The following is a 12492-nucleotide window of genomic DNA, read 5'->3' as shown; positions in this document are numbered from 1 at the left end:
ACCACAAGGAGATTGTGGAAAATGACATTGAGGGCTGGTTCATTTTTATTTTTGTGCTGCTGAAAATATTCCCGGTTGCATCTGCACGTGTTACAGCAACTCTGAAAACCAGGCATTGAAGAAAGTTTATTTCTCCAGAAGTGCAGAAGTAAAGCGTGTTTGAAATTGAAGCATCAGTAACAGAAACAAACAGGAATCCAACCTGCAACCAATCAACACTCCAGTTACTTTTTCTGTTTGCTGCAATCTGAGAAGAGTTGAGTCAGCAACTAACAATGCAGCAGCATGGTGAATTACGGGCAAGCATTGTAAAGTTCACATATGGTATGGTAAAGCATATTAAAAAGCATGGCAAAATGTGGTAAATGCATAGTACACCCATGGGAAAAGCATGCGAAAACTGCAAAAAACTGTGCAATTTTTTGTCTCTCTTATATATCCAGCAGGAAGTATTAACTAGATCTGGAGCTTGTCATTATCATAATGAACACATTTACATTTTCTGACGATAATTATAATTGAGCAATGTAAATTCTAGGAAGAGAATCAAAAACAATTAAATCAAACAAATTGGAGTGGTTTGTTATTTGTAGTTACAAGCTCGCATTTAATATTACAGACACATTTTTTTAATGCTCATTATAATTTGGTAATGTCCAAGACAATTAAAACATGCCCATGTTCATTTATAGGAACGAGCACATGAGATACAATGTTAAAAAGTCTTTATAAGCAGTCACACCAACCACATTTAGAAACAAAAACAAATATTTAAAATGTTACAGAGTGTAAAAATATTACTTTTTAAAATGTCAGCCGAAAGGTCTTTGAAAAATAAATGGGATTTTAATAAATTTTTCCTGATATCAATAACAGGATTTGCTCTCTGGTCCCAAGTTGAAGGTAATATGAATTCCATGCTGCTTTACTGTTTACTGTGAGGCAGAGCAGGTTTGGGGTAATGCTTGTTTTTATATTTGTGATCAACTCACTGATATGTGTGCCCATCGAACTGAATGCTTTTTTAGCAAAGCAAATGCATTTCTAATCATCTCATCAAGGGAATGGCAACGTACAGCCTATTGATTGAAGGTCACAGTGACTTCATGTTAATATATTGTGTATATAACCACTCCAGCACTAAGCAGGGATTCTGGTTTGAAATTCTGAAAATTTGATAACATAATAATGTACAAAAAATCAAGAGAAAAAAATGTTTTACCATCTTACTGAGTCTGTTAAATCATTTCTTTTTACTAGTAGAGAGGAGTTCTTAATTGGAGCGACAGAGTGGTACCTGGATGCTAAAGGGTTAACACAATTACTTCTCAGTTAGGTGTTTGTCTTCAGGGAGCTGCGTCTGTAGAGATTGCACATGCAACAGCCTCTGTTCATTTGTACAGGAACAAAATGTTAAAGTTCGTTGTTACTTTTACAGTTCCAAAACACGCAACTGCCTAAAAATAAAAACTGCTTGTGCAAAGCAAGACGTATTAACAAACCATACTAATCCACACATGCCACCGGACCATGCTTTAAAAGCTCGCATTTTAGTGGGAATCTGTGTGATGTGTCACTTGCTATAAATCTTTTAGCCAGGTCCAAATGAGATGCGAACACAAATCTGTGTACTTTAAACAAACACCATGTATTGTTAATGGCAATACATGACAAAATCTCACACTTACAAATCTTAAATAAATTACATTCCAGTTTCAGTAGCCTCCTGGCTGCTCCAGATCCATAGCGTTCTTCATGCTGGGATTTTTGGAGGCCCCACATAGAGGACACAGGGTCTTCTGTTGTTCTCTATTTTAATTACGCACAGACAAATTAAGAGTCAAAGTTAAAGCAATAAAATATTATTACCTTTTTGTCTCTCCCCGGTAAACATAGAAAATGAAAGCAATTCATTTCTCAAGTACATTTGGAATGGAGCCCGGGCTTGTAAATGAATCCCATTAGACTGCAGTGAAAATGCAAATGTGCAGATGGTCTTTTTGAATGTGTCTCAAACACCAAATTCAGTGAAATTATACTTGAGATAAAAATTACATAGAGTTAGGTTATACAAGTTTACTGTGGTATACTATATGCCATGGTAGACACAAGTCCACAATGCATTAGGCGTGTTCACCAGGGCCATGTTGCCTGGCACCCCATTACTCTTCTGTGGCAGGACTGCAGGACAGCTCAAAGTCATTCCCCACTGCCGCATCCTCAGTGTCCCATATTGCCTTTTGGTCCAGTTTTCTATTTGATCTGTTTACAGGGTTATTATAAAAATAATAAAAAAAGACTTTTGGAACCCCAGTTTTCCCATCTGTAAACGGTTGTCTTGACTGAAAACAACTTTGTCTACAATGAGGACCTTTATAAAATAAACTGAACCCCAGACTAGCTGACTATAAGGCAGCTGCTAATAATGAACACTGTATTAGTAATAGATGCGGATGTAATAGCCTTGTGGTTTCCACTACGTGACTGATGTAGAATGGAACCTGAACTTTCTGGACTTACAAACTGTACTTTTTGTTTTGCAAAGAACATTTGAAAACAGGCCCTCATTATAGTAGAGATGCATGTAATTTTCAGCCAATGTATTGGGTGACTTTTGGTATTCAATTTCTAGTTAAAATAGCTGAAATAGACAAATGCTTGTGTTAAATAATATATGTGCAGGCCCTTCATGATTACAGGGTCAAAAAAGACATTCGTAATATTGTCCCTTGCCAGCAAATCCAGAATGCAAATGTTAATGCGACCTGATTCAGTTAGACCTCATTTGCAATATTATTCAGAAAGCATCTGCAGCAGTGCATCAGCTGTGACCCGGAGAGTGAGTGTCTGTCTCCTCTCCTCCTGCCCAGCATATCTCACAATACACTGCAGTGCCAGCACACTGAGGAGCTGGCATACATGTATTATACACATCCAGTACCCTTGACAGGAGCATTCTCATTGTCAGCCGGGAAGAGGCAGTGAGTTCCTGTTTTGTAGCGACTGACAGTGTGTGAATTGGAAAACATGATTTATTTGAAGAGAGAGACACTGTTTCTAGGTAGTAGAGCAGCATTGTGGCTCTGGGAATGAGGTATACGCAGCTATTGCATGGTCAATTGAAGTGACTTAATTCAATTGGACAACTGTGGAAAAACAGAAAATGTGCCACTCTATTTCAAATGAACTAAAACTAAAAGACCGGGAAAACACTATAGCGTTTTATGAAGTATTGAAATGTTTTCTAACAACAGGGTATACTGCTCATTATCACTTCCCACAGTGTATTACTCTGCAACTGCTAAGTAATGCTTTTTTTATTTTTTATTAATGCTCTCAGCAAAGCAGTACTGTTCATGGCATCATAGAGAACTTTATGATGGTGTCCCGTTGGTGGAATCTTGCCATTTTGGACAAGGTGGCATGCGGATACTCAAATGTTGTAAAGGAGGTAAAGAAGGGGATGTGATCAGGGAGTTCTTTAATGTCGTTTGGGTAACCTGCAGAGAGGGCATGACCAAGTTATATGTGTTCTGAAACTTAACGTTGTTTTCATGCATCAAGAGTGTCTGTGTGGTTCTTCTGATAAGTTTTTCAATGCAGGCTTTTTTTCTGTAATGCAGGCTGGAGTAAGAGGGTGCTTTTACCAGAAGAACACTAGGCATCCATAGTGTTCTTGCTTGTTTAGCTTAAAAGGGTTGACGTCATGTGTAATAAGATAATGAGTCCTAACAGATGCAAAATGACAGCAGGTCTCGCTCCCTTTCTGTCACCAAAGTAACACTTTTCCTTTCATAATGGACATAGCCAGATCTAAAGAAACTTTGCCTTTTTTGTTCTGAAATAATAATGCAGCTCTTCCTTACATTGTTGCAGAACATTAAAAGATAAATATCAAAATCTGTTCTGGTTTTAATTTCTTATTGAAGCGCTCTAATAAAGAGACTGGTAAGTAATGACTTTTCTTAAGAGAGTTATCTGACTCTTTTATGTTAAAGTTTTAAAAAAACGAATTGTCATTTATAATTTACTATTTCATTGCAGCACATAGTCTACAATCAGATCTTGTGTAGAGTTTTTCATATTAAGGAAAACAAAGTCTTAAAATTTGATGAACTTCTTCAGGTTTTAATAATGTTATCAGATGTGGCCATTGATGGTTTATTACTCACAGAAATTATCTGAGGCTTCCACCTGCTTTTTAAGTGTCTGTACAATTAATCGTGCAACAAAATCATAAAAATTGAAGTCCTGCAAATCACATATGCTGAGGATCATCACACAAGTATTTAAAATGCACCCCATATATAATATCACTGCTGGAGAGCCACCAGACAGATTGAGGCAAACTTAAAAGGTGAGGTCTCAGAACTTTCATCCACCAATTGGGAAGCTCCATTGCAGTTGGGAAGGACCACAGAACCTTCAGATAGAAAGTCTGGCTTTGACAAAGCAAAACTGAAGGAAAGGTAAACATTGAACTCCCTTTTTACTGGTTTCTAATGGCAACACAACCCTGATTATCAGCATTACCTTGGTAGTTGACCTGTCTATACGGTAATGCTCCTACCTTTCTGAGACAGTCAACTAGTAGATGATAAAGCCCTGAAATCAGGGTTCTATAGCCAAAATAAATACCACTACTACTAATATAATATAAAAAACAATGTACTTTTTTTTAACCTAGTTTGTGTTTCTCTTTGAAAAGTGAACCAATGATCCAGATGTTGCTGTATTCAGAGAGGACTACTCAATATCAAATGAGATTGAACAGATTTCTCATGACCAAAGCAATCTGATAAAACTATAAAATCACAAAATAGTCTCCTATTTATCCAGATGACCCTAAATATGAGGCTATAGATAAGAGCTGGGTAAATATGCCTTGCCAACAATAAAAAGAAATGTAGCCTCAGCTGGCTTGGCTTTTTTTTAAAGCTAAATGAAAAGCTGACAAGCACTTAGAAAATGGAAACAAATCATCTTTAGTAAAGAAATAACATTGAAGAAACGTCACAAGTTAAGTGTTTGCCTTGGGATTCAAGGTTAAATCGCTATGCTCTGTACCAGTACGAGAAGAAACATTCATCATTGTATCATTGATATTAGATGGATGGTTGCACCATTATAAAGATCACACTGTTCAGCTGGAGTTAATCATTTGAAAGGAAATCATATAGAAATGTTATGAGCGATTGAGTTATTACAAAAGCCATCCGTCAAGACTCTGTTAGTGTGTGACTTGGTAAGCAAGCATGAGAGTCAAGAACAACATGCTCAAACTATTATCTTCCAGACAGCTCATTTCATAGCCTGCACCAAATTTAGCACTTAATTAAATAGACATTCTGTTGGATTGAGCCCATTGAAGACGATTCACTGGGCACAAGAAGCACTGAAATAGACCAAGCCACTGATACATGCTGATACATGTCTTTATTGCTTCATTGCATGTAGACACAATACCCAGCAAATAAGGTTATTTCACCAAGAACAAGTAGAAGAATTGTGAGGAAGGTTAATAACAATCCTGCCAAATATGTTCAAAGTGAATTGGTTGCAAGTGGGACTGGGGTTTCCATTTCAACCATAGGTCGAGTATTGCATGGTGAAGGTCTCGGTGGTTGCAGGCCAAGAAAAAAGCCACTCTTAGGAAAACGTAGAATGATTAAAGAAGAATAAAATCAAGGTTCTGGAATGGCCAAGTCAAAGTCCTGATCTAAATCCGATTGAGAATCTTTGGTATGAGTTGAAGAAGGCTGTGCACAAGAGAAGTCTTCGGAATTTGAATGAACTGGAACAATTTCGCGTTTAAGAATGGTCAAAAATCACTAAAGAATCATGCCAAAAGCTCATTGACAAATATCCTAATCATTTAAAAGAGGTTATTATTGCTAAAGGTGCCTCAACTAGCTATTAGTTTAATTTTCCTTGTCAGGGTATGAATACTTTTGAATTAGCATTTTTGGAGTTTTGCAAAAAAATTGCTGAAATAAATAATTGTAGACATCTATTTCTTGTAACTTTTTTCCCTCATCCACAAAAGCAAAACTTTTGTTACAAAAGATTTTCCCTAAAATTCTCTGTTTTTGAGAAATTTCTAGAAATTATAAATTTCCATTGGGGTATGTAAACTTTTGACCACAACTGTATATTAGTCAGAAAAGCAGTTTTGATGTATGTGGTTTTCCCCTATTCAAATAAGATGATCAAGTGTGCCAATTTTCAACTTGTAACGGTCCTTTACTAATTGGTTACTGTACGTTGAAGTAAAGTTGGTAACTCTTTAGCACCACCTATTGAGTTGCACCTGCAAATCTCTCAGTCTAAAATGAATGTGCTCTGTGCCTGTACCCCCAATCTGTGTCTGGACTTTCCATCCTTCTGGCTGGCCTGCATTAACATTAAACCAGCCTGCTTATTACAAATAACATACAGATATTTTGTATCTACATTTTTCATGAAACACAGCAGCTGCAGTCTGACAAATTAAGACTGCAGTGACTTCAGTTTCTAACTAGTTTTAGCCTAGGACATGTTATATTTATAGCAGAAGCCTATGTACCAGTATTGAACTTCACTTACAAAAAGCACAATACTCTTCCACACAGAGGAGACATTAGCCCAGAAGAGTTACTTGATTGATTTTAAAAACACTTCGTTTAGGTATTCCATAGATTTTTCATTTTTTTGTAGAACCTATTGAATGAGAAATTCAGAAAGAACATGGCACAAAAAGGAATATGTAAGCTTGGTTATTTTTTCAGTATCCATGGCAAACACAGTTTGGAAGACAGGAGTCTATACGCTCATTTTAATAAAAATTAGCCGAGCAGTCAATCTTTGAGCCTGGGCAGTAGTCTATCTTTCATTCATCCTAATCAGAGGGTGATGTTTCTCTGAGATAAGCTCTTTGACCATTACTGATTGCACACAGCTACTACTGATGCCTAATTAGAGACGTGTGCTGAAGACATGTAGTAACCCTACAATTACATGGTCATTAGGGATGCATGTACTTTCACTGTCATCCCAGTTTATGATCATGTGCCAATTTGCTAATGAATATAACGCATCATCTCGACATTACGCGGTTCTGTGTTTAGCTGAATGGATGATTAATACAGCAATGCAGTATTTTAATAAGCTTATTGAAGGCCTCTGACATTAGCAGGTGAAAGAGGGTGGCTATTTCAGTTTTGGGGGTTTTAATTGGAAAATGTGAAGCTGCTGAGGACTGTTAGAAAGTAGCATACTTGCCACATTGATGTACAGTATAGAACCATTCTAGCTTTCTAGTAATAGCACCTTTAGGGCTGTTACTGGCACTGTTAAAATAATACAAGAAGACCCAGCATTTGCAACTGTTCAATTAATAGCTGTGCTTGACACCCACATGGTTCAAAATGCCACTTCAACCTACTGTGTCTACCTATCACCTGTAATAGTCCTAAATTAAACATTCAAAACACCCTCATTGCAAGGGTATGCTTATTTTAACAACCCAATAAAATAAGCATTAGCCAGGAGAATGAACAAAACTAATAATTTAGCAGAGCCATGCTGCTCACAGTTTACTATTAAATATATAAAAGTCTTCGACACATTCAGGAATTACAATATATATCGATGTTCTGAGCATCAACAATTTACTCAAAGCCTCCTCTAGTGTTTTCCACTATTATAATACAGCTTAGTTTGGGTGAGAAGAAACCAAGCTTGTCATTTAGCAATCTTTAATTCACATTGATCAGAATCGTCAAACACTTGTGATCCCAACAACTCAAAGTAAACTATACATGAGCAGCTAATATGTAGTAGCTAATCCATCACATTTACCCAGTGCTTCTCAACAGGGGGGGCGTGCACCTTATGGGGGCGTGAAGAAATCCAAGGGGGGACGCGAGAAGCGTCCAAAAAAAAGTGTTCTATTCCTAGGAACTGACATACAATTGAAAATACTTTCCGGGGGATGTGTGAGTTTGAAGTAATTCTTCAAATGAAGTGTCCAAACAAGCACTTAACTATCAAAAAGTAACTTGCACTGTAGTCTTTGTTAGTAGAGCTATGTTTAAATGAAGGAGAAGGATGGAACAGGTTTAAAGTTGTGTTTTTTTTCATAAATGGTGACGTACAGTGGCACTGGCTACCTTTAATAAAGCAGCCACCTGTAGCACCTGCTGTATTACCATGAATTGAAGAGCATGTACCGATATAAGGTGTGCCTATGCCCGAATATATTATAGACTCACCCGCTTATGTGCACGAGAGTTGAAGTAGAAGACAGATCAACCGGAAGCATTCAAAACAATCATAATGTGTCTATGTACCTGTGGCAAAGTGCCCCGCCCCTGTATGCATTTGTGTGTTCTGTGTATGTATGTTGCGTGCGTATGTTAATGTCGGTGTATAGATTGGTACACGGGATATAAACGGGTTTGTGTTTCACGTATATTTAAAAAGTGTAGATTTGTATTTAGGCACGGGATTGCACATCACGCACGTGCATTTAAAATATAATATGCGAGCACGGGGTTGCACAGAATTAATTCACGTGCTGGGATTCAAGTGAATAATTAATTAGTAATTGAATCCCAGCACAACAGTATATATAGATGCACGTTTTAGTCACTGGGGGTTGGTGTTCGGTGAGTGGAGAACGGGATTGGAGCGGAGGTAAATGTTAAGAATAATAAGAAGAAGAAGAAGAAGAATAATAGTTAAGTGTTTTCACTCACCGTGTTTGTTCGTCTGTCTGTCCTGCACCGTCTGTTTAGTGTTTAGTCGTTTTGTATGTCTGTTTATTTTGGCGTCAAGTGCCGTGTCCCGTGTTTTTGTGTTTCAAACCTTTTATTTTCTGTTTATTAAATGCTGAGCGCGATCACGCGCCCAGCTTATACCAAACCACATCTCTCTGTTTATTGTGTTCCTGTTTCTGGTCTGACGCCACCCACTCCGGCCGTCTTTGTGACACGTGGTGTCATCGTGGGATAACAGCGCCTCCAAGCGTCAGACCAGGAGGGGTCTGGATTACAAAAAAAAAAAAAAAAAAAAAAGTAAGAGCAAGAAGAGGGATGGGGAGAAAGAGCTGCAGGAAGCAGCAGAAGCAGTGGTCACCCCAACCAGCAGTAGCCACCCCACTGCCACCGGGTTCCCCACCGTCCCGAGAAATATGGGACTGGTTGGTGTACCCCGAGGGGGAAATGGAAGGCTGGAGAGACGGCTGCCGGGACCTGGAGGACCTCCTCGGGGGGCCTCGAGGACCAAGGCTGGTGCATGGCCTGTGGGGTCCAAGGACACACGGTGGCGATCTGCCCCTTCCAAGGTGAGGAGGAGGAGGAACAGCAGCCCGGGTGTTACTGCTGTGCTGAGCCTGGGCATTCCCGCACCAACTGCCCCTGGTACCCCCTCGGACAGCTACCCCAACGATGCCCCATCTGCGGAGGTGAGCACTTCGTGGCCCACTGCCCTGTCCATCAGGAGAGGGAGGAGCAGGGGTCGCCTCAGTCTCCACCACCAGCAGGGGGAGGTAGACTGCTGCTCCCACCGCCCCAACCACAACTGCAACAGCGGCCAGAGGAGCCAGAGAACCTGTTCCCCTGGTGCACCTGGTGCGGAGAGGTGGATCACCGCTGGAGGGACTGCTCCGAGGTGCCACCGAGCTGGTGCGGGCGATGTGAGGAAGGGGGACATGACTGGTCAGGATGCCCCTATGCCAGCTCGCCAGTGCCCAAGCGGAAGGAGCCTGAACGTCCTACGCCTGAGTGGGAGGAGCCCGAACGTCCTACGCCTGAGGGGGAGGAGCCCGAACGTCCTACGCCTGAGGGGGAGGAGCCCGAACGTCCTACGCCTGAGGGGAAGGAGCCCGAACGTCCTACGCCTGAGGGGGAGGAGCCCGAACGTCCTACGCCTGAGGGGGAGGAGCCCGAACGTCCTACGCCTGAGGGGGAGGAGCCCGAACGTCCTACGCCTGAGTGGGAGGAGCCCGAACGTCCTACGCCTGAGTGGGAGGAGCCCGAACGTCCTACGCCTGAGTGGGGGGAGCCCGAGCGTCCACAGCCCAAGAGGGAGGAGTCGGTGCGTCCACAGCCCAAAGGGAGGCAAGTCGGGGCTTCCACAGCTCTGGGACCCAAGCCACCAGCAGAGGGAAAATGCCTGCTGGTTCAGCCCCAAGAGCCGGAAGAGGAGGGGTTACAGGCCCAACCCCCTGGAAATTTTTGGGGGGGAGAGGGGCAGGAGGCTGGTGTCCCCCAGCAGCCTCTATTCATGCTGCTGAAGGCAGCACGGCGCGCACCAGCCCAGCCGCCACAGCGGAGGGAGCCAGCGCCGCCAGGAGCAGAGGAGCTGCCTCTGCCTCCGCCACCACCACCGCAAGGAGCAGAGGAGCTGGAGCTGCCTCTGCCTCCACCACCACCCGAGGGAGAGGAGCTGGAGCTGCCTCTGCCTCCACCATCTCCAGGAGCAGAGGAGCAGGAGCTGCCTCTGCCTCCGCCACCACCACTGCAAGGAGCAGAGGAGCAGGAGCTGCCTCTGCCTCCGCCACCACCACCGCCAGGAGCAGAGGAGCTGGAGCTGCCTCTGCCTCCACCACCGCCAGGAGCAGAGGAGCTGGAGCTGCCTCTGCCTCCACCACCGCCAGGAGCAGAGGAGCTGGAGCTGCCTCTGCCTCCACCACCGCCAGGAGCAGAGGAGCAGGAGCTGCCTCTGCTGCCCGTACCTCCGCAGGGAGTACGGTGGCCGGAGCCCCAGAAAGGGGAGCTGCCGGCCACGAAGGGGGACGAGGTCTGGAGACCACTTTCCCCAGCAGCAGTTTCGCTGCAGGAGTTCTTGTGGCCGGAGCCCCACAGGAGGGAGCTGCCGGCTACGAAGAAGGGGGAGGTCGGGGGACCACCTGCCCCCGCAGCTTTTTCGCTGCAGGACAGGACCAACAGGCTGTCAGCCGTGCCACTACCGGCAGGGGTGCTGACAGCATGGCCAGCCATGGGCCCACTGGAGCCTCCCTTCCCAGCCCGAGACTTTGTCCTGGACTGCTGGATTTTTAAGGGGGGAGGTGGCCGTTGAGGCCATGTGTGCTGCGCACAAGGGGGGGTATATGTGGCAAAGTGCCCCGCCCCTGTATGCATTTGTGTGTTCTGTGTATGTATGTTGCGTGCGTATGTTAATGTCGGTGTATAGATTGGTACACGGGATATAAACGGGTTTGTGTTTCACGTATATTTAAAAAGTGTAGATTTGTATTTAGGCACGGGATTGCACATCACGCACGTGCATTTAAAATATAATATGCGAGCACGGGGTTGCACAGAATTAATTCACGTGCTGGGATTCAAGTGAATAATTAATTAGTAATTGAATCCCAGCACAACAGTATATATAGATGCACGTTTTAGTCACTGGGGGTTGGTGTTCGGTGAGTGGAGAACGGGATTGGAGCGGAGGTAAATGTTAAGAATAATAATAATAAGAAGAAGAATAATAGTTAAGTGTTTTCACTCACCGTGTTTGTTCGTCTGTCTGTCCTGCACCGTCTGTTTAGTGTTTAGTCGTTTTGTATGTCTGTTTATTTTGGCGTCAAGTGCCGTGTCCCGTGTTTTTGTGTTTCAAACCTTTTATTTTCTGTTTATTAAATGCTGAGCGCGATCACGCGCCCAGCTTATACCAAACCACATCTCTCTGTTTATTGTGTTCCTGTTTCTGGTCTGACGCCACCCACTCCGGCCGTCTTTGTGACAGTACCTAACTAAATTATTGGAACAAATACGTTTTTGAATCTGTTTAATATCCTATTGTGCTTTCTGTAAGAGATTCTACATTGCTGTTTCTGCTAAGATCATTACTTTCAATGCTTGCTGTGTAGAAAGTCCACAAAAAAAAGCTAATTAACTTACAGTGAAGACCAAGATGTTACCGACATTTTAATGTAGTTATAAAACTCTTTAGCTGTTTACTACTGCCCTCATTTTGTAGATCTGACAAATTTAAAAAAAATAAAGTTTTAGACTGGAAGCAAAGAAGGTCATGAGACAGATGAGACACACAAGTGATTCATCAGGCATACACAGCCACAGACCTAAACAGCGAAGATAAAAGATGCAAGGTTTGATTTTCGTTTGTATTGGTAGAAACATGCAACCCTTACAGACATAGCCAGCGTCCTTCATCCAGTAACCCAGGCCCTTTGTTTACTAGACATGGGCAGGAAGACTAAATTAGCCTGTTAAAATACAATAAGCAATCTGTGCTTATTACAAACAACCCCAATTCACCCTCTACCCAACACAATCAATACAATGCAATTATATCTTAAATACCTGGCTTTTTGATTTTAATACAATCACACTACAATTATAACAAAAATTCCACACTGGCAGCTGTCAGCCAACATTTTTAGTCTGCATAAAATAGAAATTAAAAAGCCTTGTAGCTGACCTGATAGTGTTACAATCCATATAGAGTACTTAATTTGTCATATGGATTTACCCACAAACACAC

Source organism: Acipenser ruthenus, chromosome 22 (genome assembly GCF_902713425.1).
Source record: "Acipenser ruthenus chromosome 22, fAciRut3.2 maternal haplotype, whole genome shotgun sequence".
Lineage (NCBI taxonomy): Eukaryota > Metazoa > Chordata > Actinopteri > Acipenseriformes > Acipenseridae > Acipenser > Acipenser ruthenus.
The sequence above is the reverse complement of the archived record's forward strand: the minus strand, read 5'-3'. Positions refer to the sequence as shown.